The 23,207-nt window shown below is 34.6% G+C and overlaps 1 pseudogene; it reads left to right on the top strand.

The window, feature by feature from the left end:
• Positions 1-1,799: 1,799 nt before the first annotated feature.
• On the top strand, positions 1,800-22,942 carry LOC111997117 (protein fluG-like; annotated as a pseudogene).
• The last annotated feature ends 265 nt before the right edge of the window (positions 22,943-23,207 follow it).

Below are 23,207 nucleotides of genomic sequence, written 5' to 3'. Positions count from 1 at the left end.
GGGCCAAAGAGAGAGCGACTTACAGGAAAGAGAAAGGGCTCCTCGGACAGGCTTTTGTGCTGAAGGTGCTAGTAAGGGTGTGGCCGAACTCGGGAGGGGCGCATGAATATTCTCGATTACAAATGAGGAACAGGAAGAAGCGGTTCGTACGGGTATTTATACCCCAAATCGAGGAGCCATGCGGGTTTTCCCACTCATGAATGCCAGACGAATCTCCACCGTTGGATGGGTAACGCCTCATTGGACGTGGGGAGCACTGAGCCGCCTGAATTTAATGATGGACACGTTACGTGCTCCGAAGCGTCAGCGACGTGCCCTTGGCAGGTGAATAGGCCCTAGCGCTGACGAGGGGTGGGGGGGATGAGGCCGAGGATGTCAAAATCCTCCTTCCCGCCCAAGGATGCGTGCAGCAAGATTTTGAGGGGCTATTGTGGGGCCAGGAAATCGTGCAGCCTCAGCCCACTCCAAGCCAGGCCCAATGGCTCAATCCGAGAAGGATGACTACCCAAGGCCAATTTGGGGAGAAAACTCTTTTTTTGGATCCACGCCGAGGATCCCCTCGTCCTCGGCATACTAAGGATAACTGTAGGGGAGGGGGACAGACCCAGAGCAAGTTGTCACCTAGCACTTAATACGTTCACCTAACCCTTCTGGCCGCATTAATGGGGATGCAACCCCGGGCAGGGCTACATCGATCAGGGTAACCACTTGAGCACGGATACGACCTCTGATGGGACAGGCAGCCAGAGGAGAGGCCAATGAATGATCAACAGAAGGAGGAAGAGAGTAATATATAAGGGATACAAGCAAAATGTATAGGGGAGAAAAAAGAAAGGAAAAAAGCCTCCTCGGCCATGGGCCGAGGAGCATCCCCTAGTTGTAAATTGTTCCAAGTATTTCTTTAATAAAAGGAAAAGATGTTCAGGCTTCGTAAACGCCGATCAGCGCCTAAACCTTCAACTCACTCTCTACAAATTCATTGTTCTGGGTTCGTTGGGCCTCCAACCCATGTCCTTTGGGCAGGGACGGACCCAGAAGGGGGCAAAGGGGCCCGGCCCCCCCTGGGCCCAAAAAAAAAATTTACCAGCTAAAATTTTCTTAAAAAAAAAAAAAATAGTTTGGCCCCCCTTAATTTTTAGCTGGGCCCCCTCCCAAAATTATAAACCCCTGCCAAAATTATAAACCCCTGCATTCCGGCCAGCCCATGACCCATGTAAAAAAAAAAAAAAAAAAAAACAAACAAACTCAGCCGTCCTAAACCAACTCAAACAGAGAAGCAAAAAAAACGAAAAAAAAAAAGAACAAAAAAGAAAAGGAAGAGCCCATCAGTTTCCGGCCAGCCCATGGCCCATGAAAAAAAAAAAAAAAAAAAAAAACCAAAGCAAAACAAACTCAGTAAGACCAAAACCAACCCAAACGGAGAACTGGAGAAGCAAAAAAATGAAGGAAAAAATAGAACAAAAAGAAAGGAAAGGAAAGTGAGAGCGAGAGAGAGAGTGAGTATTTGAAAATTTTTTTTTCGCTTATCTCCGACCCCCCCAACTGAAAATCCTGCGTCCGTCCCTGCCTTTGGGCTTGGGCGACAAAAACCGACCCTACATATATATATATATCTATAAATATATATTTTTTAACCAAGTATTTGATGACCCCGTCTGAATGTAGAGCCGCCATTCAAGTATTTTTTTTTAATACTAAAAATCAATTCATCCCGTTCTCTCACGCTAGTAAGTAGTTCACAACAAGTATTAGAAGAGAGAGAGAGAGAGAGAGAGAGAGAGAGAGAGAGAGAGAGAGAAATGGATTTCAGAGAGCTAAGAGAAGCCATAGAAGAAGTAGAACTAGTGGACTGCCACGCTCACAACATCGTCGCTTTGGATTCCACCTTTCCTTTCATCCGTTGTTTCTCTGAAGCTGAAGGTGACGCGTTATCTTACGCGCCTCACTCCCTCTCCTTCAAGGTACCATAAACAAACACTAACACGCTCACTCTTCTAGTATATTACTATTATTATTATTTTTGGCTTTTTAGTTTAAGGTTACTTTTTCTCGCAACTCGGTTGGTTTGACTTTGTTTGTAGTATTTGTAATCGAGTCGCATGATTCGTGTTCCACGTTGAGTCTCTTAACAAAGCATTTTCATTTAAAAAAACAAAAATCCAAACTCCCTTTAAAGTCTAGGCCCAAGCAGAAGAGCCCATCTAACCTCTGTTTTTTCCGAAACACTTTAAACCCAATAAAGACCAAAAAGCCCAATCTGAAAACCAACCCAAAATATACATTCAAGCAGAAAGCCCATCGGGTTTCTTTAGACTTCCCCAAAATAACGAAAATGCCATCATATTCTCTTAAATTACAATTTGACTCCCAAACTTTCTCAAAATTATATATTAACCCCAAAACTTATCAAAATAACTTTTTCACTCGACATTACTAATGTCAAGTTCTACTTAAAAATACACATATAACTCGATTTTGAAGATATTGAGTTTTACACATAACTAGATTTTGTTTAAATCGAGTTTAAAAAATAAGGGTATTTTGTTAAATAGTTTCAAAATATGGACATTTTGCTACATAGTTTATAAATTAGGGGCAAATACCAATTTTCTCTAGGTTTACATTGTACTTATAAGTTGTAATGTAAAAAGTGGTAAATATTGTACATATTTACAAAAAGTGTACAATATTTACCCATTTTTGCAAGTGTGTACAATATTTATCATTTTTTTATGTGTCTACAATATAAATTTACATTGCATCGCAATGTAAAAAAAGAATTTTCCATCTCCTCAAAAAAAAAAAATATATATATATATATATATATAAACAAGGTTCATATACCGTGTAATTATTCTCTCTTTGATCAATTATTTTCCATCTCCTCAAAAAAAAAAAATATATATATATATATATATATAAACAAGGTTCATATACCGTGTAATTATTCTCTCTTTGATCAATAAAATTGACTCCAATTTTATATATGCAAACAATCTAATGAGTTATCTATACAAAGGAAACCAAACAAACCAAAACCAAAAAGATATAGCCATGACTCATTTAAGTAATAACTAATAACTAATAAGTAACTAAGAGTGTTGTGAGTAGAGGATAACATGATAATAGCCTGTCTCTAGCAAGAGCCAACTACATGTAATAGGCAAGTACTAGGTCATATTAGCAATAATTAGTTTGTAATTTTTTTTTAATGCCGTCAATTATTATTACGTTCTTTGGTCTCTCTGTTTCAATCTGTGTTACTTAGTTTGTAAGCTTAGAAAGAAATTGGTTTATGATTTTTGTGGTAGTACTCCTGTTGTGTATCACATGTTTGTGTAAATAACAGGTGGGGTATGGTACAATTATTTGGCTTTTTGCTTTTTTGATAAAAGTTGGTTAAAGTATGGATAACTAGAAAAAGTGAGGCTTTAAAAAGAAGTAATCAACAAATAAGCTATAAAACTAAATGAAGAAACTATTGGTAAATAGATACGAAATGAAAGTATTTTGTAAGATTTGCACTTACAAACATTCAGCTAAATTTGTTCAAATTGGAGTTGCAAATCAAATTCATTGTCAACAATAAATGCACAGTACTTGGAGGTGCTTTGGATGTTCTAAAGTAGGCTGTTTTATGTACCATGTCTTGGGATTATTAATCTAAGAGAAATAATATGTTCACGACATTTTCATAACACTTTCACAAAAAATCTTAAGTGATAGGTTGTTATTGGTTGTTATGGGTGGACAAAAAAGTAATTTAAGTTATGGATTTAAATTAAGGGTCCGTTTAGATATAACTTATTTTTGTTGAAACTGAAAACTGAAAATACTGTAGCAAAATAATTTTTAAATGTGTAAATAGTGTCGTGGAATCCATAAACAGTGAATTTTGTCTTTAAAAGTCAATAACTGCGGCTTAAAAAAAAAAAATCGCAAAAGAGGAAAACGCAGACACTGAGATAATTGGTATCCAAACGGATACTATAACCAATAATAATTTACTACCTATAATTTGTTGTGAAAATGTTATAGACATAGCACTGCTTTTAATCCCTAGTCCAAAGGTACGTTTAATGTCCCCGGTGCCAAGCACTGCATCATCTTTTATTGCCACAACTATGCGATAATGCATTTATATAGATAAGCACGTTTGGTGTATCTTATAAGAACCTTATGTCCTAATTTTTTCAAACCTCATTTTTTTCTAGATACATTTGTACTTTTACCCTTTTTATCTTTAAGCACAATAAACCTATAAAAATAAACTATCCCGCATGCACGCTCACACACACATATAATACCATTACTTGTGACTACATGATACTTGAAAACTAAATATTTTGGTTAAACAGCTTCTATTCTAACTACATTTGTGCTTGGCAGAGAAATTTAAGGCATATAGCTGAACTGTATGGATCTGAGTTATCCTTGCACGGGGTTGAAGAATACCGTAGACTCTCTGGATTACAGTCCATTAGCTCAACATGCTTCGAAGCTGCAAGAATCTCTGCCATACTCATTGACGATGGGATAGAGTTTGTCAAGAAGCATGACATGGGAGTGGCATAAACGTTTGGCCCCAGTCGTTGGTAGAATATTGAGAATTGAACGTCTGGCCGTGAAGATTCTTGATGAAGTAATATACTTATATAGCTTTTGATTCAATCATTTTGAGCATTTTAAAAATTGTAAATGCATGTATATGATGTTCTACCTTTCCATTACAGTCAGTTGTCCCAATAATTTTTATATACCTTTCTCTCAGCTACTATATTCTATATCTTGTGCATGGTAGATTATACCTCTATGCCTATGTCGATGAGACATTGATAATCTGCATTTACTTTATTTCAATCTTGATGTAGTATCTAGCAATGACCCAATATTTTTTTATTTCTTTAGACTAAGTTTCTGATAAAATCTTCAAATATATTAAGTTGAGTTTCATGTAGTTATATACGTTCTTCATTCATCAATTGTTTGCTGTTTGCTTTTTTCTTTTACTATTATTTTGGTATTATTAATTCAGCATCCCTTACTCTCTGCTATTATAAACCGGTTAATTTTTACGCAGCAGGTAGTGCTTAAACATTGAATTTAATTTATTTATAGTTTGTATTTTATTTTTTCGTTTTTGATTTCCTTTTAGGAGTTTCCAGATGGAGGTGCTTGGACATTGGATACTTCCACTGAAACTTATCTGGGAAAGTTGAAGTCATATCCTTTCAGCTTGTCACTGATTTCTTTCTGTTATCTTGTCCTTATTGGTATTATAAATGAAGCTTGCTTTAGTTGGTTTCCTTATATCTGTGTTACAGTTGCTAATCAGATTTTTGGCTTAAAAGCATTGCTGCATACCGCAGTGGATTAGAGATAAATACTAATGCCACTAGAAAAGATGCTGAGGAGGGTCTTTCTGAAATTTTAAGTGTTTAGTGTAGCACGTAAGTTGGGGTTTCTCAGCATACACTGCATGATATACTGACCATTTTATTTTTTCAGCTGGAAAGCCTACCCGCATTATGAATAAAAGCTTTATCGACTATGTTTTCACTAGCAGTTTGGAGGTTGCTCTATGCTTTGACTTGCCGGTGCAGATACACACGGGGTAACACAGTTTTCAAGCTGATATTTGTTTCACATTATGCTCTGAATAAAAACTGAGAAAATATAGAGAAAGAAACAAAACTTGGAATATGGGTGGGGGTTTGGGAATTCTATATATGCAATCAGCTTACAGCTGAAGAAAGTTGACTGCTTTTAAATTTTCTAGAGATTGGTTGGGGCTTTTTCATGTAAGGATGTTCAAGTCAATTTCAAAATGCACCTGAAAACACACTGAACTTGAATTTATCTTAATGTTTGTGTTCCTAAAATAAAATTAATGTGACGTAGGCAGCCCATTCTGGTGCATTCTGTGATTAATCAAGCAGCTCTTAAGATTATTTTTTTTTTCCTTGTCCTTTACTTAGAGCAATCTATATGTTGTTACAATGTTACTTTATCTACATATAAAATTGTTCCCTTTTTTTTTTGTACAACTAGTTTTGGAGACAAAGATTTGGATATGAGGCTGTCCAACTCCCTTCATCTCCGGACGCTTCTTGAGGACAAGAGATTTTCTAAATATCGAATAGTACTTTCACATGCATCTTACCCGTTTTCAAAGGAAGCATCGCATCTGGCCTCTGTTTATTCCTAGGTCAAAATTAGTCCCAAGTGAATCACAATTTTTTAACTAGTACTGAATTCCCTGGCAAATAATGTAATGCTTTCATTTTCAGGTGTACCTTGACTTTGGGTTGGCAGTTCCAAAGCTTAGTTTCCATGGGATGATATCTTCAGTCAAAGAGCTTTTGGAGCTTGCTCCAATAAAGAAGGTTATACCTTATGCAATTTATATAATACCTATGGGGAAGTTAGTATACAAAAGACCTAGGATATGTCACCATTTTCTTGCCAACTACCTGACGGTCACCATCATTTAAAATTGTTTATAAATTCTGGCTATAATTCATTTAAGTTTCTGGAAGAAAAATCTTGATTCTCCTTTTCTGAAGAAGAAGAATCTTGATCCGTGGAACGATGGCAGTGATTTTCCTTTTATGTACTCTTTTTGTTTGTTTTGTACTCATAACATTTGATGCTAAATGTAAATGAATTTTCAGGTGATATTCAGCACTGATGGTTATGCATTTCCTGAAACTTTCTACTTAGGTTTGTGAATATTAATATTTGTTTCTATTTTACTTGGTCTTAATCAGAATGTTAGTTTCTATGGAGGTTCATGACAGTTAAGGCAAACTATCTCTCGAACATTGATGTCGCGGAAGCCTGAAGAGAAGCACACACGATGCTCTCTTTGATGGACAGAAACTAAACTGTTAGTTTCTGGTAGTAAACCTCGAATCCACGAGGGGTTTCCCTGAATCCACAAGGAGATAAAACTGGAATCCACCAGAAGAAAATTTGACAAAAGTCTGTGTTTATTGATAATAGTCTATGAAAAAACGTTTACAGACTTTGGGGCCTATTTAAGGGCTCCTTAAAACTTGATTGACAAGAAAATATAATCTAAATTAACTCCTAATTGATACCTAACCATAATAGGAATCAAATTTGACCTAAAAAGCATTAAATGCACCTAAAAATAAGGAAATAAATGCCCTAAACCTAAAATAACGAAAATTACATAAAAATACCAAATATAAAAGATTACAGAAATTAATTAGAATATTTTGTCCTACATCAGACCCCTCCACTTGAAACAAACTCGTCCTCGAGTTCATCTTTGAAATCTGAAATCTTCCGCTCCAAATAAACAAATACTTCGAATGCTTTAATAACTTGATTAGGCTCTGAAACTTGAATTCTTCATAAAATGTTGCATAAAATTTCTTCTCATCTACTTTCAATTTATTTGCAACATCAATCAAAAATGGGTTGATAAAGAAATTAAAATTTTCTACTCCAAGAAAATCAACATATTGTGTAGTCGTCTTCAATAAATCAATCGGAACCTGGGGGTTGTGGGTAATGGACTCGTCCTCACCTTTGAACTCAATTGAATCTTCCACAACGTTCTCAATAATTACCATCTCTTCATTCCTGTCATTATTCACAATCAACTCAACCTTCGTTTCTTTGACCTCTTCTTCAAATTTTTGACAAGTGGTATTTTCAATCTTCAATTCAATAACTGGTAGCAAATCTTGATCTTTTTTAACCACTTCAAAATTTTCTTTAGAAATAGGCTGCTTCTTCTCAACCCTCAAACCCTTTCCTTTACTTGACACATGGACTTGGCTGTTAAAATTTTGGTTTCGAATATATTGCTTTTCATATGAATACACAGATTTATAATCAACACTTGTATAATCTAGTATATCATAATAGTCATTAGGAAACCATAAATCAATTAATACCTTTTTCATTCTTTGCCAAGAGCAGATTGGATGCTTACCTCGTCGCTTTCTATCAATTTGAATGTCTTCCCACCATTCTTCTGCTTCATTGTCTAATTTATTAGATGCAAGCCGCACCTTTTCTTCATCACAAATCTTCCAAAAATTAAAATACTCTTCCAAATCAAGAAGCCAGTCAATAAAATCCATCTTACACATATCTCCGTCAAAGAATGGAATTTTCTTGTAGTTTGGAGTGTGTCTTTGAATATATCGAACATTGTTGCTGTAAGATGATTTCCTAGCAAGAGGAGTAGCAATCTTTTGCTGGATTTCGCCTATAATTTTCTGACTCTTTTCACAAAATTGCTGATTCTCATCACGAAAATTAAGGAACTCAGCCCTAGTGAGGACTGGGTTGTTGACGTCGTCACCGCCGTCATTGTTGTGGTGGTCACCGTCTCGCCGGTTAGCCATCAGACCAGGGTAAGTCAAGGCTCTGATACCAACTGATGTCGCGGAAGCCTGAAGAGAAGCACACACGATGCTCTCTTTGATGGACAGAAACTAAACTGTTAGTTTCTGGTAGTAAACCTCGAATCCACGAGGGGTTTCCCTGAATCCACAAGGAGATAAAACTGGAATCCACCAGAAGAAAATTTGACAAAAGTCTGTGTTTATTGATAATAGTCTATGAAAAAACGTTTACAGACTTTGGGGCCTATTTAAGGGCTCCTTAAAACTTGATTGACAAGAAAATATAATCTAAATTAACTCCTAATTGATACCTAACCATAATAGGAATCAAATTTGACCTAAAAAGCATTAAATGCACCTAAAAATAAGGAAATAAATGCCCTAAACCTAAAATAACGAAAATTACATAAAAATACCAAATATAAAAGATTACAGAAATTAATTAGAATATTTTGTCCTACATCAAACATGAACTTGCTATATTACACCAACCAATTTTCATTTTTACAGGTGCAAAGCAAGCACGTGAAGTTGTCTTTTCTGTTTTACGTGATGCATGCATTGATGGTGATCTCTCAATTCCTGAAGCTATTCAAGCTACTAAAGACATCTTTGCTCAGAATGCAATTCAGTTTTACAAGATTAATTTATCTCTTGATTCAAAGCACACAGTAACTCCTTACTCTATGAAGATGAACACTAGTGCATCTCATAATGAGGTCTCACTTGTTCGCATTATCTGGGTTGATGGTTCAGGACAGCACAGATGTCGTGTAAGTTTCTTCCTCTTTAATGTAGTTTGGGCCTGTCATCATCATTATTCTTTAAAACAAATGTAAGAATATGTACAGAAGTTTAAACATAAATACAGAACAGGTCTCTGAACCAGGGGAGAATGATTGAGGTTTAAAACCTTCCATTTGTTAAGAAGTTTTAATATAACTGTTTTGATTTGCATAAGTCAATCAAGACTTTCTATGATTTTTCTTCTTTGTTTTTCCCAATTTGTTGTCTATCATTCTTTCAGGTTGTTCCAGTGAAGCGCTTCAACAATGTTACTAAGAAGAATGGTGTTGGTTTGACATTTGCATGTATGGGGGCTACTTCTTTTGCTGATGCTCCACCTGATGAGACCAATCTAACTGGAGTTGGTGAGATCAGGCTAACTCCTGATTTATCAACCAAGTGCAGGATACCATGGTACTAAATATCTTTGAGAGGCATTCTGCTGGTTTATTTCACTTCAGTGTGTATGTTTATACCCTTTGAAATTGCCGTTTGTCATGATATATTAATTATGTATGCTAGATTCCTCTTCTTTCCATCAAATGTTGAAGAATGAAACTAGAATTTATAAATCCCCTACATGTATTATCCCCTACACAGTTAGGATGTATAGTTTAGACTGCATGATAGCACTTGATGAAGTTTGTGACAGCCAATAAGAAGGAATAGGGACAGCAATAAGCCATGCTGCCACTCTTTTATCCTTCTATTGGAACGTTATAAGCTGTACAAGAATTTCGGGCGGACATTTTTCCCCAGCCTCCTGAGGTTTGGTTAACAAATTATTATCTTTTGAAGGTCACAAAGTTCCTGGTAAATTAGGGAACATAATTATTAATCATACGGGCTTGGTATCTGGGATTTCCTATTTATGTAGGGCTTGTTATGCTAGCCTTTGCCTTTTCGTAGAATCTCCTGAAGTAATGAGGCTTCAATCCAATATTTTTTGAAGTAAAAGGGAAAAATGAGGTAAAAAATTATAAAAAATAAAAAAACATTGCTGATTATGCTACTTCTTTTTATGCATGGTCAAGTTTTATATTAAACTTATGTAACTTTCATTCTTTATGGAACCATGGTTTGCTTTGTGATAGAAGGGGTTGGGAGTTGAGAGGAACTACAAAACAGATTCATTAGTTAACAAACCTTAACTCAAAAAACAAATCCTTAATAATATCATATTTGATTTTTTTTTTTTTTGGTCATTAAAGGTTATGGAAAACATTTCTTTCTTTGTTGACTAGTATCTAATATCTGCTTCAATATTGTTTCTTTTATCTTCATTCTTCTTCTTTTTATTTTGGCTTCAGCCATAGTGCTACTAATTTGATGCATATTTGTTAATTTTTTCTGTTGCATAAGTAGTTTAGGGCCTTTTTTTTTTTTTTTCTTCCTGTCACTTTTAGTCAGTAATTGGGCCATCTGAAGATATACCTACTGCTGAACCCACAATTGATTATCCAGAGTCTCATATGGGTTATATAGGTTCTGAGAGCAATGTTTGTAGTTTAGTGCTTCTTCTTAGAGATAATATTGGGCAGGTAGAATTTTTTATTAATTTAACCCTGTATTTATTTCTATCATAATGGATGAGGCAAACCAATCTCTTCTTCATCAGGAAAACTCAGGAGGAAACGGTTTTGGCTGACATGCAACTTAAACCTGGTGAGGCATGGGAATATTGCCCAAGAGAGGCCCTGCGAAGGGCTTCAAAAATTCTGAAAGATGAATTTGACTTGGTACGTAGGATAATTCATGTGAATTTCTGGCAAAATAGTTTGATTTTAATTTTTAATTTGTGTGTCCAGGATGTGAATGCTGGATTTGAGAGTGATTTTTTTTCTCTTGAAGAGTGTACTAAGGTATGGCATACCATGGCCTTTGGCTATTTTCTATGCTGTTAGCATTTTCAAAACTATTATTAAATTTAATGTGCAAAGAAGAGAAAGAAGAATGGATGCCAATAGACTCAGCACCTTACGGTTCTACATCAGCATTTGATGCTACTTCCCCCTTACTTCATGAAGTTGTTGCCGCTCTCAATTCCTTGAATATTACCGTGGAACAGGTAGAAATGAAACTCAACATTATTTATTCTTATTCATGGAAGGAAATTTTTTATGTTGGAGTTACTTATATTTGACATAGTTTTTGTGATCGGTGTGTCCATGTGCTCTTTATATTTATGCCAATTTTCTAAGTGACCTCACTTGGTGTGGATGAAGGATTTGGCATTACTTTTTCCTTTAGTGGGTAACACAGTTTTCAAGCTGATATTTGTTTCACATTATGCTCTGAATAAAAACTGAGAAAATATAGAGAAAGAAACAAAACTTGGAATATGGGTGGGGGTTTGGGAATTCTATATATGCAATCAGCTTACAGCTGAAGAAAGTTGACTGCTTTTAAATTTTCTAGAGATTGGTTGGGGCTTTTTCATGTAAGGATGTTCAAGTCAATTTCAAAATGCACCTGAAAACACACTGAACTTGAATTTATCTTAATGTTTGTGTTCCTAAAATAAAATTAATGTGAGGTAGGCAGCCCATTCTGGTGCATTCTGTGAATAATCAAGCAGCTCCAAAGATTATTTTTTTTGTCCTTGTCCTTTACTTAGAGCAATCTATATGTTGTTACAATGTTACTTTATCTACATATAAAATTGTTCCCTTTTTTTTTGTACAACTAGTTTTGGAGACAAAGATTTGGATATGGGGCTGTCCAGCTCCCTTCATCTCCGGACGCTTCTTGAGGACAAGAGATTTTCTAAATGTCGAATAGTACTTTCACATGCATCTTACCCGTTTTCAAAGGAAGCATCGTATCTGGCCTCTGTTTATCCCCAGGTCAAAATTAGTCCCAAGTGAATCACAATTTTTTAACTAGTACTGAATTCCCTTGCAAATAATGTAATGCTTTCATTTTCAGGTGTACCTTGACTTTGGGTTGGCAGTTCCAAAGCTTAATTTCCATGGGATGATATCTTCAGTCAAAGAGCTTAAGTCAAAGAGCTTTTGGAGCTTGCTCCAATAAAGAAGGTTATACCTTATGCAATTTATATAATACCTATGGGGAAGTTTAGTATACAAAAGACCTAGGATATGTCACCATTTTCTTGCCAACTACCTGACTGTCACCATCATTTAAAATTGTTTATAAATTCTGGCTATAATTCATTTAAGTTTCTGGAAGAAAAATCTTGATTCTCCTTTTCTGAAGAAGAAGAATCTTGATGCGTCGAACGATGGCAGTGATTTTCCTTTTATGTACTCTTTTTGTTTGTTTTGTACTCATAACATTTGATGCTAAATGTAAATGAATTTTCAGGTGATATTCAGCACTGATGGTTATGCATTTCCTGAAACTTTCTACTTAGGTTTGTGAATATTAATATTTGTTTCTATTTTACTTGGTCTTAATCAGAATGTTAGTTTCTATGGAGGTTCATGACAGTTAAGGCAAACTATCTCTCGAACATGAACTTGCTATATTACACCAACCAATTTTCATTTTTACAGGTGCAAAGCAAGCACGTGAAGTTGTCTTTTCTGTTTTACGTGATGCATGCATTGATGGTGATCTCTCAATTCCTGAAGCTATTGTAGCTACTAAAGACATCTTTGCTCAGAATGCAATTCAGTTTTACAAGATTAATTTATCTTTTGATTCAAAGCACACAGTAACTCCTTACTCTATGAAGATGAACACTAGTGCATCTCATAATGATGTCTCACTTGTTCGCATTATCTGGGTTGATGGTTCAGGACAGCACAGATGTCGTGTAAGTAAGTTTCTTCCTCTTTAATGTAGTTTGGGCCTGTCATCATCATTATTCTTTAAAACAAATGTAAGAATATGTACAGAAGTTTAAACATAAATACAGAACAGGTCTCTGAACCAGGGGAGAATGATTGAGGTTTAAAACCTTCCATTTGTTAAGGAGTTTTAATATAACTGTTTTGATTTGCATAATGTCAATCAAGACTTTCTATGATTTTTCTTCCTTCTTTTTCCCAATTTGTTGTCTATCATTCTTTCAGGTTGTTCCAGGGAAGCGCTTCAACAATGTTACTAAGAAGAATGGTGTTGGTTTGACATTTGCATGTATGGGGGCTACTTCTTTTGCTGATGCTCCACCTAATGAGACCAATCTAACTGGAGTTGGTGAGATCAGGCTAACTCCTGATTTATCAACCAAGTGCAGGATACCATGGTACTAAATATCTTTGAGAGGCTGCTGGTTTATTTCACTTCAGTGTGTATGTTTATACACTTTGAAATTGCCGTTTGTCATGATATATTAATTATGTATGCTAGATTCCTCTTCTTTCCATCAAATGTTGAAGAATGAAACTAGAATTTATAAATCCCCTACATGTATTATCCCCTACACAGTTAGGATGTATAGTTTAGACTGCATGATAGCACTTGATGAAGTTTGTGACAGCCAATAAGAAGGAATAGGGACAGCAATAAGCCATGCTGCCACTCTTTTATCCTTCTATTGGAACTTTATAAGCTGTACAAGAATTTCGGGCGGACATTTTCCCCAGCCTCCTGAGGTTTGGTTAACAAATTATTATCTTTTGAAGGTCACAAAGTTCCTGGTAAATTAGGGAACATAATTATTAATCATACGAGCTTGGTATCTGGGATTTCCTATTTATGTAGGGCTTGTTACGCTAGCCTTTGCCTTTTCTTAGAATCTCCTGATTTAATGAGGCTTCAATCCAATATTTTTTGAAGTACAAGGGAAAAATGAGGTAAAAAATTATAAATAAATAAAAAAAAAAAACATTGCTGATTATGCTACTTCTTTTTATGCGTGGTCAAGTTTTATATTAAACTTATGTAACTTTCATTCTTTATGGAACCATGGTTTGCTTTGTGATAGAAGGGGTTGGGAGTTGAGAGAAACTACAAAACAGATTCATTAGTTAACAAACCTTAACTCAAAAAACAAATCCTTAATAATTTATCATATTTGATTTTTTTTTTTTTCGTCATTATAGGTTATGGAAAACATTTCTTTCTTTGTTGACTAGTATCTAATATCTGCTTCAATATTGCTTCTTTTATTTTCATTCTTCTTCTTTTTATTTTGGATTCAGCCATAGTGCTACTAATTTGATGCATATTTGTTAATTTTTTCTGTTGCATAAGTAGTTTATGGCCTTTTTTTATTTATTTTTTTCCTGTCAATTTTAGTCAGTAATTGGGCCATCTGAAGATATACCTACTGCTGAACCCACAATTGATTATCCAGAGTCTCATATGGGTTATATAGGTTCTGAGAGCAATGTTTGTAGTTTAGTGCTTCTTCTTAGAGATAAATGGGGCAGGTAGAATTTTTTATTAATTTAACCCTGTATTTATTTCTATCATAATGGATGCGGCAAACCAATCTCTTCTTCAACAGGAAAACTCAGGAGGAAATGGTTTTGGCTGACATGCAACTTAAACCTGGTGAGGCATGGGAATATTGCCCAAGAGAGTCCCTGCGAAGGGCTTCAAAAATTCTAAAAGATGAATTTGACTTGGTACGTAGGATAATTCATGTGAATTTCTGGCAAAATAGTTTGATTTTAATTTTTAAATTGTGTGTCCAGGAAATGAATGCTGGATTTGAGAGTGAGTTTTTTCTCTTGAAGAGTGTACTAAGGTATGGCATACCATGGCCTTCGGCTATTTTCTATGCTGTTAGAATTTTCAAAACTATTATTAAATTTAATGTGCAGAGAAGAGAAAGAAGAATGGATGCCAATAGACTCAGCACCTTACGGTTCTACATCAGCATTTGATGCTACTTCCCCCTTACTTCATGAAGTTGTTGCCGCTCTCAATTCCTTGAATATTACCGTGGAACAGGTAGAAATGAAACTCAACATTATTTATTCTTATTCATGGAAGGAAATTTTTTATGTTGGAGTTACTTATATTTGACATAGTTTTTGTGATCGGTGTGTCCATGTGCTCTTTATATTTATGCCAATTTTCTAAGTGACCTCACTTGGTGTGGATGAAGGATTTGGCATTACTTTTTCCTTTAGCTCTGTTGACACTAAAATCCTCTCTCCGATGAATGAATTTGGAAGAAAATTTCCAAAGGCACTCTAGTTTTATGTGAAATCCAGGGCAATGCATATGCATGTCAAATTGCCAATCAGTTGGGTACTAAATTTCATTTTTTATGTAAATTTTGTATATCGTTGGTACATCTGAAGAATGCCTTTTACGTACCTAAGTTACTGGGGTGATTGGTGAACTAAGATTACTTTCTGCATGTTGCTGGTCTAGAATAGTCAAGTCATCTTCTGTTGAACTTTGGTTTATTAAACCTTCCTTAGTATTTGATCGATGGACATTTCAGTGGAAGCATAAAGAATAAATAAATCTTGTATGACAGTATGATAATCTCAGCCTATTCCTACTTGATCTAATAAAACCTAACTCAAAATTTAAACTAAGCACAAAGAAGTTAAGTTTGAGTAGGCTGAGTAACCTATTCATCTGCTAGCCTTTTAGGCTTGCATTGGCCATGGAGTGTGCTGGTTTGGCTTCCAAACTGGCTCAACCTGCCCAGATTTCAGCCTTTGTCCATCAAAGCTGGCTGCAGGCTTGTAGCAGGAATGAAAACATAAGCATATTTATTTAATGCATCTGTGTGGTCGAGTTGAATGATTTAAATGATTTATTTTTCTGATAATGAAAACGTAAGAATATTTTAGAAGTAAATTGTATTTTTCACTATCAGCATGTTGGATTTTATTTTAGGTCTTATTAGTTTTTTATTTTATTTTATTTTATTTTATGTGTTAGGTCTTATTAGTTAATTAGGTTATTAGTGTTTTATTTAATTTCCTAGATTTAGGGTATTTCTGTAATTCAATAATTACATGTTCCTGAGTCAATTAGAATTAGGATGAAGTCATAGTAGTCTGTATAAGCACATTATTAAGTTATTATGTACTCCTATGGAAAAAAGTTTTGCTTCAATGGTAAAATTTATTGTTGGAGGTTTTCTTTCAATAATTTGGTACTAATTCCAGGCAACCCTAGGTGCAAATCCCCAGATTTTTTTTTTTTTCTTGCTTGATGTTGATTCCTAGGTTATCTTTATTTTTATAATCTTTAGTGTCAGTGTTGCATTAGTTTTGGTTTTGTGCCAGGTCAATTCACTTAATATTTAATAGAAATGGCTATGACACTTTACTGAATGATCAATTTTTTAGTTGTAAAGGTGAGTTTGGATTAGCATTTTACTGAAATTTGAAAAGCTTATTTGCTGAAAGTTGGCAAAAGTATAATTCTACCTAAAGGAAGTGAGATTTTAAAAAGCGGTACATAAGAATTTAAATTAGCTGAAAAATGCTAATCTAAAGGAATCTCTCTCTCTCTCTCTCTCTCTCTCTCTCTCTCTTTGTGCTTAAATTAAATTATTATGTGCCAGCCAAGAATTTGTCAACTATTTTGGCATCTTTCTTAGTTGCAGGCAGAGGCTGGGAAAGGTCAATTTGAGATGGCTATGGGGTATACTGTTTGTACTTATTCTGCTGACAACTTGATTTTCACCCGTGAAGTTATTAGAGCTGTTGCAAGGAAACATGGATTACTTGCAACTTTCATGCCAAATTAGGTGCCATTGATTTTTTTTCTTTTGCTTACATGGAGATAGAGAATTTTAAATGTTTTTTGATCTTTGAAATCTTGGGCGAAGCCAATGATGACTCCACCTCCAACCGTGGGAGGAATTAAGAGGAACATTTTTATTCTAAGACATCTATGGCCCGTTTGGATTGAGGGGGGAGGGAGATGGAGTGAAGGAGAGTAGAGTAAAGTTAGCTGAAAATAGGCTAATTTTGGGCCAACTCTACTTTACTCTCCTCTACTCCCCTCCCTCCTCCTCAATCCAAACGGACCATTAATCCTCAATACATGTGAAGAATTTGTTTAATGGCTTTATGTCTGTAAAATTTTCTTTGTAATGATCCATAATATAACACCTTTCTGCAGAATCCTACATGTATCTATGAGATCAAGTATGGAATTCTGTTTATTACACTGAGTTCTCTTCTTGGTGGCTAGTTATGCTTTAGATGACATTGGTTCAGGATCTCACGTGCATATTAGTTTGGATCAGAATGGAGAAAATGTTTTTAAGGCATCTGATGAAACTTCTTGGTATGGAATGTCCACTGTTGGGGAAGAGTTCATGGCAGGGGTTTTACATCATCTTCCAGCAATTATGGCATTTACAGCACCTGTCCCAAATAGGTATCTTCTTTTTCATAAAATATTGTACAGTTCAATATCAGTCTTATTATTGTTTCTAACATTCTGTTTGAGGATATTTATTAGTATAGTATGTGTTATGAGTATATAGCTATCGAACTGAGCATTTCTAAAACATCTCAAAACATCTTGGTTTCATAAATTCCTTTCTGAAATTTCAGTTGCAGAATATAAATTTGATACGAATATTTTCTCTGTCAAAATGCCTTGTCTCTTGTTCTTAAAATTGATCTTTTTCACTTGCTATGATGGGAAGGTAAAATCTTACCATTTAGTTGTTATTCTTTGAAGCCACTATATTATTTGTTTCACAAAAAGACTTCCATTGTAGTTGATAAATTACTAATTGTCCCAAAAACTTAAGTTATTAGAAAATAGTGAATTTAATCATTTTATCTAACACTCCCCTTCATGAGTAGGCCACCTAAGTTGCCTTTATCAAGTGGGGCCCGACACAAGGAAATTTTTTAAATGAGAGGTAAGGTCGAGACAATGGATTGAACTCAGAATCTCCTACTCTGATACCATGATAAATTATCAATTATTCCAAAAGTTTAAGCCATGAAAAAATCGTGAATTTAATCATTCAATCTAACAGTAGTAATTATATAAATCCTGTATAATTTCCATGTTAGTTTTCAAAGTTCATAAGATTAATTTACATGCAGTTCTTATTTATGAGCCTTTTTTAATTTTTAATTAGTACACTGTACTAGCAATTCAAAACAAATGGAGTAACTTAAAATTTCTTCTTGTTGTCATAGGATCTTTGTCTTTTGAATGCCTTCACGAGCATTTGCATGTAGTGTGGGTGCATATGCAAGTCCACGTGTGTCTGTGTTTTTAACACCTAATTAAGCAGCTAATTTCTTAAGAGCATACTAATTTATTTTCTTATACCTAATCAATGCTTAATTTTTCTCTAGCTTTTTTTTCCCCTACATTTTCCCCCCCTTCTTTATGTAGTTTACCAAAGCCTAAGTAAATATTTAGCATTTTAAGGGCTCAATGTCTTCACCAGAATTGAAGTTTCAAATTTTCTATTTGTAAAATTTTGCATTCTAAGAGCATATTAATTTCTTTTCTTATACCTAATCAACTAATTTTATCCCCCTTGATTTATTTTCTTTTTTCCCTCTTTACATAGTTTCCCATAGCCTCTTAGGATTTTAGCATTTTGGGGGCTCAATGTCTTCACCAGAATTGAAGTTTCAAATTTTCTAGTCATAAATTTTTTTTTGCATTCTAGTGGAAGAAAGAAGTACGTAATATAGATATTTTGGTTATAGAACTTTATGTTAGGTGTAAAACCTAGGTAGGAAATAGTATTGTAGAGAGTAGAGACCATTTTTCTCTCTTTATATTAGATAGATTTTTGAAAATTTACTTTCTACAGACTATATTTTCTTAGTTTCCTGTTTAACTGTTACCAGTCTGCAGTTATGATCGAATAGTACCAAATACATGGAGTGGAGCATACCAGTGCTGGGGAAAAGAAAACAGAGAAGCTGCATTGAGAACTGCATGCCCTCCTGGAATTCCCGATGGTTTGGTCAGCAACTTTGAAATTAAATCATTTGATGGGTGTGCAAATCCATACTTAGGATTTGCTGCTGGCATTGATGGACTTCGGAGGCATCTTTCTCTCCCTGAACCTGTTGGTAAGATCTTGTAATATTTGATGATATGAGATGGCAAGTTAAACATATGTTATAATTAGTATATTCATGATGCCATTTCTCTATGGAAGAGATACAAACCCACATAGCCTTGCTGATAAACTTCATAGATTGCCAGCATCACTTTCTGAATCTTTAGAAGCTCTCCAGAAAGATAGTGTCTTGACAGATCTATTTAGTGAAAAGCTTTTGGTTGCCATAAAAGGAATTCGCAAGGTATGTGCCAAATAAGCTTTCTGACTGGTGAGCTTGTATAAAAAAATTTGAGCATCCCTTTTGTGGTTCTTGAGAAAGATTGTCCCTTCATTTGCGTTGCATGGAAAATTATATGGAAGAGTCATGTTTGCGTTGAACTCTTGCTTCCATCATCTTTTCCAAACTGATTTTCCAATATCTTCTTGTCATTAATTTCTTTATCCACACTTCCTCTCTTTTTTTATCAGACTTGTCTTATATTAATTGGATGGACGTGTCCTACAATTGCGGTATCTGTTTGTATTATAAGATTATACATGAGAGGGTAAATATCCAATGTTTAACATTTATGTTGTTGTTAGATATGTCTATTTTAAGTAATTAGAAGAATAGGGGAAAAAAAAAAGGCAAAACTACACTATTGGTCTCTGAAGTTTACTTGATGTGCACAATCAGTCCCTTAAGTTTCAACAGAGTGCTATTAGTCCGCCAAGTTTCAAAATTGAGAGTTATTAATCCTTTGTTAACTGCCGTTAATATTATTGTCTATATGGCTAACGGAATAATGATGTGGCATTTTTTAAACTGATGTGGTATTTATTTTTATTTAAAAAAATCAGACATACTATAAACCCATAAAAGAAAATATCTAACTTGGTTCAAGTGGGCCAAATCAAACCAAAAGTCCCAATAAAATTAATGAGAACCCAACACCGTCGTCCTTCTCCACACAATGCTACCTTCCTCCGCTGGTGACAGCATCTCCTCCCCAGAGCCTTAGCAACATCATCATCCTCCACATCCATTTTGATTCATGGTTGTGCTCTAACTGTAAAAGAACTAAGGGCAATTGGTCTAAAGGCTATAAATTTAATTGACCTTCAACAGGGGATCTCCATGAATAAACCCTCCATCAACTACTGCCTTATCTAATACAATGAAAGTCTTCTCTGCAAAATTCACCTCCAATTACAGTTGGTGCCACAAGAAATCAAAAGCAGATATCTACATAAAAAGTACAATCAAAACGAAACAAACCCAATTGAATAATCTACAAAACCCATGTCCAGAACCTTAATCATCAATCGAAAAATGCAACAACATATTGAGTTGGTGCACAAAAAAATCATATATTGCACAACCAATATTGAAATCATGGTGCTCTATAAATTTCCTCATCAACACTCATATCACCAAAAGAGTGCTTCCTATCATGTCCCAACTTCCTAGTGACAACACAAACTAGATGGGTTGGCCAAAGATGAGAGGGGAGGTGCAGAGGAATGGCTGTGCGGCACTACAAGCATGACCATGAATCAAAGTGGTTGTCGACAATGACGGCGCCGCTATCGCGTGGAGAAGGACGTCGGTCTTGGGTTCTCACTCTCTTACATTAGTTTTAGATTGATAATTTTTTTTTTGATTCGGGTATTAACCCTCTTGAACCGGGCCAAACATTTGCTTTTATGCGTTTATGATATGTATAATTTTTAAATAAAAATAAATAATAAATACCACCTCACTATTCCATTAGTCACATAAGCAATAATACTAACGGAAGTTAACAAAGGATTAATAGTGCTTAGTTTTGAAACTTGAGTGATTAATAGCACTCAATCGAAACTTAAGGGACCAATTGCGCACGTCAAGTAAACTTCAAGGACCATCAATATAGTTTCGCCAAAAAAAAAGTTGAATTTTACATAATTTTTCTAAAAGAAGTCAAGATAATGAGGTGGTATAAAACTTTCAAATTATTTTTAGTATTAAAATTATATATTTAAAGTTATTGCTTTCAATATTATCTTTATTCTACTATTCAAGTAAAAACAAAATCTTTCTTCCATTTATTGATCTATGATGAGAGAACATTTGGCTAATGGCAAGAAGTCTAATTCTTCAAGAGACGTGTGAATTATGACATACCCTACCCCACTTCGTGACTTCAAAATTTACAAGTCTCTCATAAATTTTGAGTTTGACAATCTTGGGTCTGACAACTAATAAAATTGTTCCAACATTTAATCTAGGAGGCTATGGGCCCTACTCCACTAGTATAAATAAGCTATTAGGGAAAGAGTATTTGTCAAGTAGCTAGAAAACCAGCAAAACCCTAAGTGTTCAATCATCCCTTTATGGAAAAATTTCTGCAATCACTTCCTCTTTTTTCTCTTTCTCTTCCTCCTCCTCAGAAGGGGTTTGTAGCTTTTATTTATTTTTATTGATTTTTTTAATAACTTCGTGATATTAATGCATTTTTCCTATCATCATGCTCTGCCATGTCATATTTTCTGGGATTTGTCAGGTCAGTATGTCCTTTTGCACCTGTATATTGTTTTCTCTGTGTGTTTCACAGCCCAACGTGAGACTCTCAAATGCCCTTTCATGAGTTGTATCTGGCTGGAATGTAAAGCTAAGACTTGCATTCATACATGTTGCTTCCGGACTTTGTTACTGCTTGAGCTCTCTATATATATGTTTGGTAAAGTGGAGAGAAACCCCCATAGGAATTAAAGTAGACTAGTTGTAAAAACCTATGCGATGCGTAAATCAATTTGACTATTTGTTTCTTTGTTAAAAATGAAAATAATAGATGAGATTTATAAGTAGTAGTCTCAAATCCTTAAAATGATGTGATTATTTTCTAACAAAGATAGTTGATACAATATATTAGATTTTCTAAAATTATCTATATATGTTATTTGAAATTGTTTTAAATATTTAAATTAAAAAAAAAAATCCAAGAAAACAAAATGCATTTTGCATTTAATTATTATATAAGATGAGATATTATGTAAATAATGTAATGTGTGATTGAAATTTATTTTTAGTGCTCCTTGTAAATGGTTCATCCTCTATACATCTTAAATGGCCTAAAGAGGAAGCAGATATAAGTAAATTCATCACTTATATTAGACCACAAAAAATAAAAATAAAAATAAAAACAAGATTTTAATGAAATTTTTTATAAAAGAAAAAATGTAATTTTATCAAAAAACTACAATCATTATGTTAAGAAGAAAATGGACAGAAGTGGACTACAGTGGACCAAATGAACCAACGTGGACTAAATAGACCGCCATGGAATGAAATGGACCTAAATAAACCGAACTGGACTGAAATGCTACATTGATGTGGCTTAATAAGAGCTTAGCATAAAACATTCATTTAATTAATTACCTGATACCGACTTGTTCTAAGTAACTTATCTGAATTTTTCCAATTTTATCAGATGTCTTGTAACATATTGACTGTTGTATATACGTCTAAATATTTCTGTGCACCGTTCTTGATTGCAAAATAACTAGCTCACTTGACTTCAAGATATCAAGTTTTGACAAATTCACTGCCAAGAACAGAGCAATGCAAATGCTTTTTATTTTTCATATTAACTGATCTAATTCAAATGGCTATACTAGGATTATTGTTACATACTCTCACTGGTCACAGAATTTAATTGCAGAATGAGTAATATAGAGGCTGTTGTAGAATCATATTGGAATGAATTCTAATTATAACACTGTGATCTCTTGTTTGCAGGCGGAGATTGATTATTACTCAAAGAATAGGGATGCATACAAGCAACTTATATACCGATATTAAGCTGATTATGTTCTGGTTCTGCTGAGGTTAGCCATTAATTGTGAAGATCTCATTGATACTCTTATTTTTGAACTCTCTATTCCACTAATTGATCATGTTGATGCTTACTAAGTTATGTGGGGAAACACCATGTTTGGAACAATAAGTGCTTCGCTCTACATATCCCTCACCTTATTGTTGATCAGTTGGTGCATGTGTAATAATATTGTCATGTTAACAAGAATCAACTTTGTCACATGTAGCCTTTCAAAGTATAGTGGACAAA

This window comes from Quercus suber, unplaced genomic scaffold (assembly GCF_002906115.3).
Source record: "Quercus suber isolate HL8 unplaced genomic scaffold, Cork oak 2.0 scaffold_472, whole genome shotgun sequence".
NCBI lineage: Eukaryota > Viridiplantae > Streptophyta > Magnoliopsida > Fagales > Fagaceae > Quercus > Quercus suber.
Note: the sequence above shows the minus strand (reverse complement) of the source record. Positions and strands in the feature narration are given on the sequence as shown.